At 42.7% G+C, this 7,055-nt stretch overlaps 1 pseudogene; it reads right to left on the reverse strand.

Annotated features, from left to right (window-relative positions):
• Positions 1–594: 594 nt before the first annotated feature.
• On the reverse strand, positions 595–828 carry LOC115870719 (annotated as a pseudogene).
• Positions 829–7,055: the final 6,227 nt, after the last annotated feature.

A 7,055-nucleotide genomic window follows, 5' to 3' on the forward strand; every position in this document is an offset into this window, starting at 1 on the left:
TTGATATGTTGTTCCATGTGGGCTTTGTTGCTTCTGAGCTAGATGGCCGCTTGTTTACCTTCAAGCTTTTAAGACCCCAGACGCTATCTCTTTTGATAGCCGGGCACCATCAGCTTTCTTCACCACATTTGCTTATTTTTTAAAAAAAGCCTGGAACAGATTTCTTGAACAAAATGGAAAGTTTCCAATACATCAAAACACACATCAGCAGTCGCCATACTCACAGTACCCAACAGGGAAAATGAAAAACAGAAACACAAACACCAACAACGGCAAGTTTACACAATGCCTGTAAGCTGAGCCCTGGAGCTTATCTTCTCAGGTGCTTCCTCTGCCTGCCAGGGTGCTTTGCTGGACACAGCCCACCCTGGCTGCTGGGGACAGGGCAGCTGAGATCGGGGCCCACAGAGCACAGCTGTCAGGGCGGTGTGGCTCTGCACATGCGGCAAAGCACGCAGAGGCACATTCAAACAGTGTAGGGAACGTGCTTTACATATCAGAGTGAGAAACGCCAGAGGAGGCAGCGGTATTAGAAAGATGTTAGCAAGAAAGCCAGGCTGGAACAGCTTGAGGCTGAAAAGTGGCTCGCTAGCTTCATTTCATTGGCTTCTTGGGCAGCGGCCGCAGGAACAGCAAGATGTGAGGTTCTGGTTCATGGATCCTGTAATGGACCCATCCCTGACTCTGTGGACGCCAAGATTCCTCCATTCAGAGTCAGACATCAAATGGGTTTTCGGGACCAGCTTGGCTATATCCTTGGGCAACGTGCCTGTACTCGAATTCCTCGTCGTCGTATTTGTCTGAATAGTAAATCTGTTTGTGCAACATGCTCTTTCGGAGGGACTTCGGACCCTCGCCGCCAACCTGCACACAACTCAGACTTCCTCTTTTTCATTGCTCCTATACTTTACCAAGCATAATGTCCTTCGCCAGGAACTGGTCTCTTCTCGCCACATGTCCAAATATGGAAGATGAAGATTTGCCAATCTTACCTCTAAGGAGCATTTTGGCTGTACTTCTTCTAAGACAGATTAGTTTGTTCTGATAATCCACAGTATTTTCAATGTTTTTTTTGCCAGCACCATAATTCTAAGGCATCAATTCCACAGTGCTCATCAAAGTAAAACAGAGTTGTTCATATCCCTGTGGACAAGCCCATAGATTCTGGGCTCCCACTTAACTCTAGCCCCAATCCAAGAACAGCTAGTTCTTATAACATGGCCCTGCTCACTACTCTCCTTCATGAAGAGATCACTGAAAATAAAGGTGCTACCACAAGTGTGGTGAAGAAAGCCGATGGTGCCCTGCTACCAATTGGAATAGTGTCTGGGATCTTAAAGGCTGCATTCAAATAAGCAACCATCTAAGTGAAGTGTCAACTAAGTCCACATTGAAGAGCACACCAGCCTGTGTGACCAAAGATGATGATATCAAAATCTAAATATGATAAAGGGAAAATTATCAGAGCTTGAATTCTGAACACTTAATTTGTAGAAGGCTATAGAGAAGAGTGGGAGCCTGAAATCCATCTGTGGAGTATCTAATTAGATTAAGTCTCTGGCAGATCCCTTCTGCCCACAGGCGAGGGTCTCAAACAACTGTACTATCAGAAAAAGTCTATTGTAAACTTGATTATGGTGTATCAAACTACAATATAATATGATACTTGGCCAGTCAAACTACCTCTTGACCTTACCTAAATTTTCTCTAGGCTTAAATATATCTCATTTGTTTTACCACAGAAATTTCTTCTCTGACTTTTTAAATATGGTGGTCTTATTTTATTTTTATTATCTTTCTATTATTATTATAATTTATCTTTCTGCTGTGTTTTTTTTTATTAGGTTAGGTTCTGTGTTAGGTTTCCCACTTTATAAATTACCAAAGAAATGTGTGAAGAGAGACAATAACCAACGTAATGGTTTATCAGGGGTGAGGGTTGGGGAGGGGGAGGGGAGTGGGAGAGCAAACCATGTATGCAGGAGTGGGGAGGGAGCACTACAACTGATTGTGATGATGTATATACAATTCTTTTAAAAAGTGACTTAACAATGGAAGTATATATATATATTTTTTTAACATTTTATTAGGGGCTCATACAACTGTTATCCCAATCCATACACACATCAATTGTGTAAAGCGCATTTGTACATCGTTTCTCAAAACATTTTCTCTCCATTTAAACCCCCGACATTAGGTCCTCATTTTTCCCCTCCCTCCCCGCTCCCCCCTCCCTGGAAGTATATTTTTATATCAAGAAAACTACTAAAATAAAAAGGAGCCCAAAGTTGACCAATGGCTACCATGGGTGAAGAAGGATGAGTTTTTGCTTAGGGCACATTGAGTTTATGTTAACGGTGCTAGAATAATTTGGAAAGTGATATCAATAATGGTTGCATAAGAGTATAATCAATGGCACTGAAACATACATATAGGAGGTATTGAATGTTTTGTTGTGTATTTTTGCCACAGTTTAAAAATAATAATGACAATTAAAATAATGAATACAATGAAGAAGAAAAGGGTGAAATGATGCTGAAATTGATGATAGTAATGACTAAGCAACACTTCTTGATATGATTGAACTATTTTCTGATATGTGGAAGAAGTGCCAATAAAACTGAAATGAAAAAGAAAAAGGCATACACACACAAAAAAAAGTAGAAAAAGGAATTCTTCAGTCTTCCTTATCCAATGTTCAGCTTTTCCACCCATATGAGATGATTGTTTCTCTTATAAACTTGCTTATTGTTTGGCAGAAAATTGAACTATAGGGATGAGTTTTTGTTCTAGGCCTCGGGCATTTCACCCTTCGGATCAATAAGCCTGTTTTCTTACAATTTGAGTTTTGTTCTGGAATTAATAGTTCATGAGTGGCCATGAGGGCAACTATTGATCTTTCCTTGTCCAGAAGAAAGAAGAATGAATAAAATGAAAGACACATGGAGAGAATCAGTCCAATAGGTCAACAGAACATACCACCATCAGTCTTCACTCCAGTCGCTACTCACCAAAGTAGGATGCAGAGGCTTGTCTTTGGGGACTATGTTATGCCAATTGACCTTAGTTATATCTAGAAAATGTTTATAATTTTGCATCTGGTATGCCCCACCCCATTCATGAATATATTTGTAGCAAAGGCAAATTCAATGGCTTGGCTTTGGATGACTTTCATATAATGTTAACATTTCTACTATGTACGTATAAGGTCAACATGAATTAAACTCAACTCAATGGCAATGGGTTTATGGAAGGAAGAGTCATAGAGACACAGAAGAACTATAGAAAGTGCTACCAAGCGCAGAGCAAGAAGAGACGCATACTCCTGCAGCACCCTCCTTCTGTAATCCAGTCTTCGTCTTCCACCAGTTCCTCTCCTTGGACAAAGCAGCATTTTCTGGAGCAGCCTTACTGGTCCAAGGAACTTTATCCTCTACCCTGGTGCCATCTTCTCCCTCCCTGGCAACCCCAACTCACCAGAAGGCAATGCTTAGGCTTCATTGTCTCCTGGATCCTCATTGTAGTATTTTTTTTTAATTTAAATTTCATTTGCTAAGAAAAGTCATGTATCAATAGAAAATACCAAGAAATTGTGTGTGTTTTTTGTCATTTTCTAGATGGGATGCTTATGGTTGCTAACTTCATTTACTAAACATGTACAGAGTACACTATTGATTTAGATGGGTGGTTATTATTGTGTGCTGTTGAGTTGATTCTGAGTCAGTACTCTGTTGGACAGAGCAGAAACGCCCCTTAGCATTTCCTAGGCAGAAATCTTTATTGGAGAAAATTGCCAGGTCTTTATTCCATGGAACTGCTAGTGGGTTCAAGCCAATAACCATTGTGCCACTAGGGCTTCTTCCTGGCACATTATTGGTACATGTTATGGACTAATTTGTGTCACCTTAAAATGTGTGATGGAATCAAACTCCCTAAACCTGTGGAGGTAAGCCAATCTAATGCAATGTAATCATTTTCCACAAAGTAATCTAATGTAATATAATCTATCAGGACTATAATCCAGCAGCCACACTAGTGTAGGGTGGATCCTAAGACTAATCACGTCTAAGTTATGTGAGGATCATATAGACATAGACTTAGTCACAGAACATACTAGAGAAGTCATTCCACATAAGCATCAGCTACATGCAAAGGAACTAAGGAAGTCCCAAGGCTACTGACAAGGAAGCAGTAGACTCAGGTGAGACCCCGATTTCAACATTTAGCCTCCAGTACTGTGAGAAAATGAATCTTGGCTCTTTAAGGTCACCCCTTGTGGCATTTGTGTCACAGTAGCACTAGGTAACAAAATATTTATGTCCAACCAACCACTGGCTCTCCTCTGATAGCTTCTCCAAAGAGTCTTCCTGGATAAGGGGCTTTGGGGGATGGGTTTTGGGAAAATGGGTTTTGTGGAAGGGTCTTGGCAAAGCAGGGTTCTCCTTAGAAGAAAAGTAAGACTTTAGATCACTTACTTTAGATATATAATCAGGAAAGACAATTACGAGAAAAAAGACATTATGGTTCATCAAGTAGAAAATCAGTCAACAACAAAAAATAGGGAAAAAAAAATAGGAACCTCTTCACTAAGAGAGCCTCAGCAATGGACCCACACGTACCAACAACCCTGCAGATGACACAGGACCTGCCAGCATCAGGTTCTGTTAGACTTCAGGTCACCAACATGAGTCAGAGCTGACGTGACGGCCACTAGCAAACATGTGGGCCTGGGTGCACCAGCACTAAGAAAGTGCCAGGCTTGTGATAAATGCTCAAAGATGTCTAATGATGATGACAGTGGGGGTGTGGGCCTGAGTGTCTAAGCTCGGCCATCTGAAGGTTCGCAAAGCTAGAGTAGGCAAACTACCGCGTTCCTTCCCACCACTGCAATCCGAAGGCATGCTTCCAAGAACCCTGAGAAGTAGTTCTGTGCTTCTCCTTTGACAAAGCTGTCTGATTGGGGGTTCCACAACTGGAAGGAGCCTCAGTGCCACCACATAAAGGTGATCATCCAGGTTAGTTACAGTGGGGCCCCCACTCGCTGAGTTTCAAGTGAAACTCAATGACAACTCTGATCAGACCAGAACCATAAGCATTCCCCACAAATGCCCCTCACTTCTTTCTTGACTTGGCCTTCAACTGACTTCCGTGTGCTGGCAGGAGGGGTTGGAGGTTCTATTAATCTTTCAAATGAAAGAAAGGAAGGGGTTCCTTGTTTTGCAGGATGATGGTGATGATGGAGCAGTTGCTAACTCTGCTGCTATTTACAGCTGATCTGTTAGCATTTTACTTTGTTCCTGTGGCCTGAAATCTCCAGAATTTCCTGTGCCCACCCTTTCCTGGTGCCTTCTTTTCCTTTACTTTAAAATCTTGAATCTCTTGATGCCATAATTTCTGTATAAATTTCCAAGGACTACGGGGAAGGGAAAATTCTGCTGCATAATCATCCAAGCCAGCAGTTTGGGAAAGCAACGTGTCAGAATCAAGTGTAAGCACTTTATACATAGTCTCTCAGCTAATCCTTAAAGCTACCCTTTGAGGTAGGTGCTATTATTACCCCTCCCCCACCTTATAAATGTAGAACCCAGATATGGTACACGTGAATAACCTCCCCAATGGCACATGTTGCGATCCAGCTGATTTTGCCTCGTGGCGACCTCAGAGAGAAAATTCCCTAGATTGAATTATCTGTAATTTTGGGGGAAGCTCATTAGCAGGACTTACTTTCATTGACAATACTGCCAGTCCTGTGGTTTGCAAACCATTTTTGCCACCTAGGCACCCTCCAGTGCTACTCAGTCCTTAAGTGGCAAAACAGACCCCAGTGTCTAAACCACAAGCACTTACTGCAGTTTTACACAAATAGCACGTGTTACACAGGTTTATGAGAACTATGCACTCTCCTTTGCATGTTTCCCATGAACACTATGTGTGTGTGCATTATGTATGTTGGCACCTTATTTGTGAAAACTACAGTAAATCACCCATAAGGGCCATTCTTGTTTCTAGAACTTGGACTGAAGGAAAAGTTTGTTGTTGGTTGGAGAAAACTTTTTTCCTTTCTTTTTTGCAACATTATTTTTAATTTTTAGTTCCAACTACAAGACAGGCAGCTATTCCCATATGTAAACTTCCATCTCCCCAGGGTAGGCCGCCAGACAATGCCCAAGGAATAGCTTTCACTCTGTGAAACGGACCCACAGCTGTTTCCCAGCAGGTGTGTGCCTGGAGGGAGTTCGGCCTGCCTCCCCTGCCTGGCAATGCACAGCAAGAGCCCTGGAGAGAGTACCACAGCCTCCTCCTCAGCCAGAGACGGCACCAGGAAGGGACTTCAGCACAGAGGTGCTTCAGCTTGCTTATTTGTCTGTCTTCATTGTAAGAGTTAAGGCAGAAACTAAATAAAGAAGCAAGTGTGTGGTCTGAAAAGAGAAAAATCTAGAAGGACCTATGACGACTTTAGCAAAATTCAGATGGGTAATCTCGGACCGGCTCAATGAAAAATGTGATGAAAGCCGAGGGAAACCACTGTTGTCTGGGACTTGGGTTTCAAAGATCTCTGCCTTTATGCAAATGGGAGGATTCATTGGATACATATAGGGAGAACAATGAACGGCTGCCGCTGCTGTCCGAGTGGAATTCTTTGGGCTGAAGGGAGGGGGAGCCATGCAATGCAGGCCTTAATGTGTTGTTGTTAAGAGCCTTCAAGCTGGCTCTGACTCGTAGTGACCCTCCATACAACAACAAAAATAAAACCCTGCCTGGCCCTGCGCCATCCTCATCATTGTTGCTATATTGGAGCCCATCGTTGCAGCCAGTGTCAATCCGTCTCCATGAGGATCTTCCTCTTTTTCGATGACTCTCTAACCAAGTACGGTGTTATTTTCCAGTCTTTGTTGATTAGCTTGTGCCTAATCCACAACTCAGATTGGTGGCAAGACTCCCAGCCAGTGGGTGGCAACAGTGACCTGAGTGCCTAGTGCGGTATTTCTGGGAAGGCCTCTTCCCATCATGACACAGAGAAGAGACGGTTGCCCCATAAGTCTCTGCAGGGCTCC

The sequence above is a fragment of the Echinops telfairi genome, unplaced genomic scaffold (genome assembly GCF_000313985.2).
Source record: "Echinops telfairi isolate 266 unplaced genomic scaffold, ASM31398v2 ScPeMD7_2291;HRSCAF=2852, whole genome shotgun sequence".
In the NCBI taxonomy this organism is placed as follows: Eukaryota; Metazoa; Chordata; class Mammalia; order Afrosoricida; family Tenrecidae; genus Echinops; species Echinops telfairi.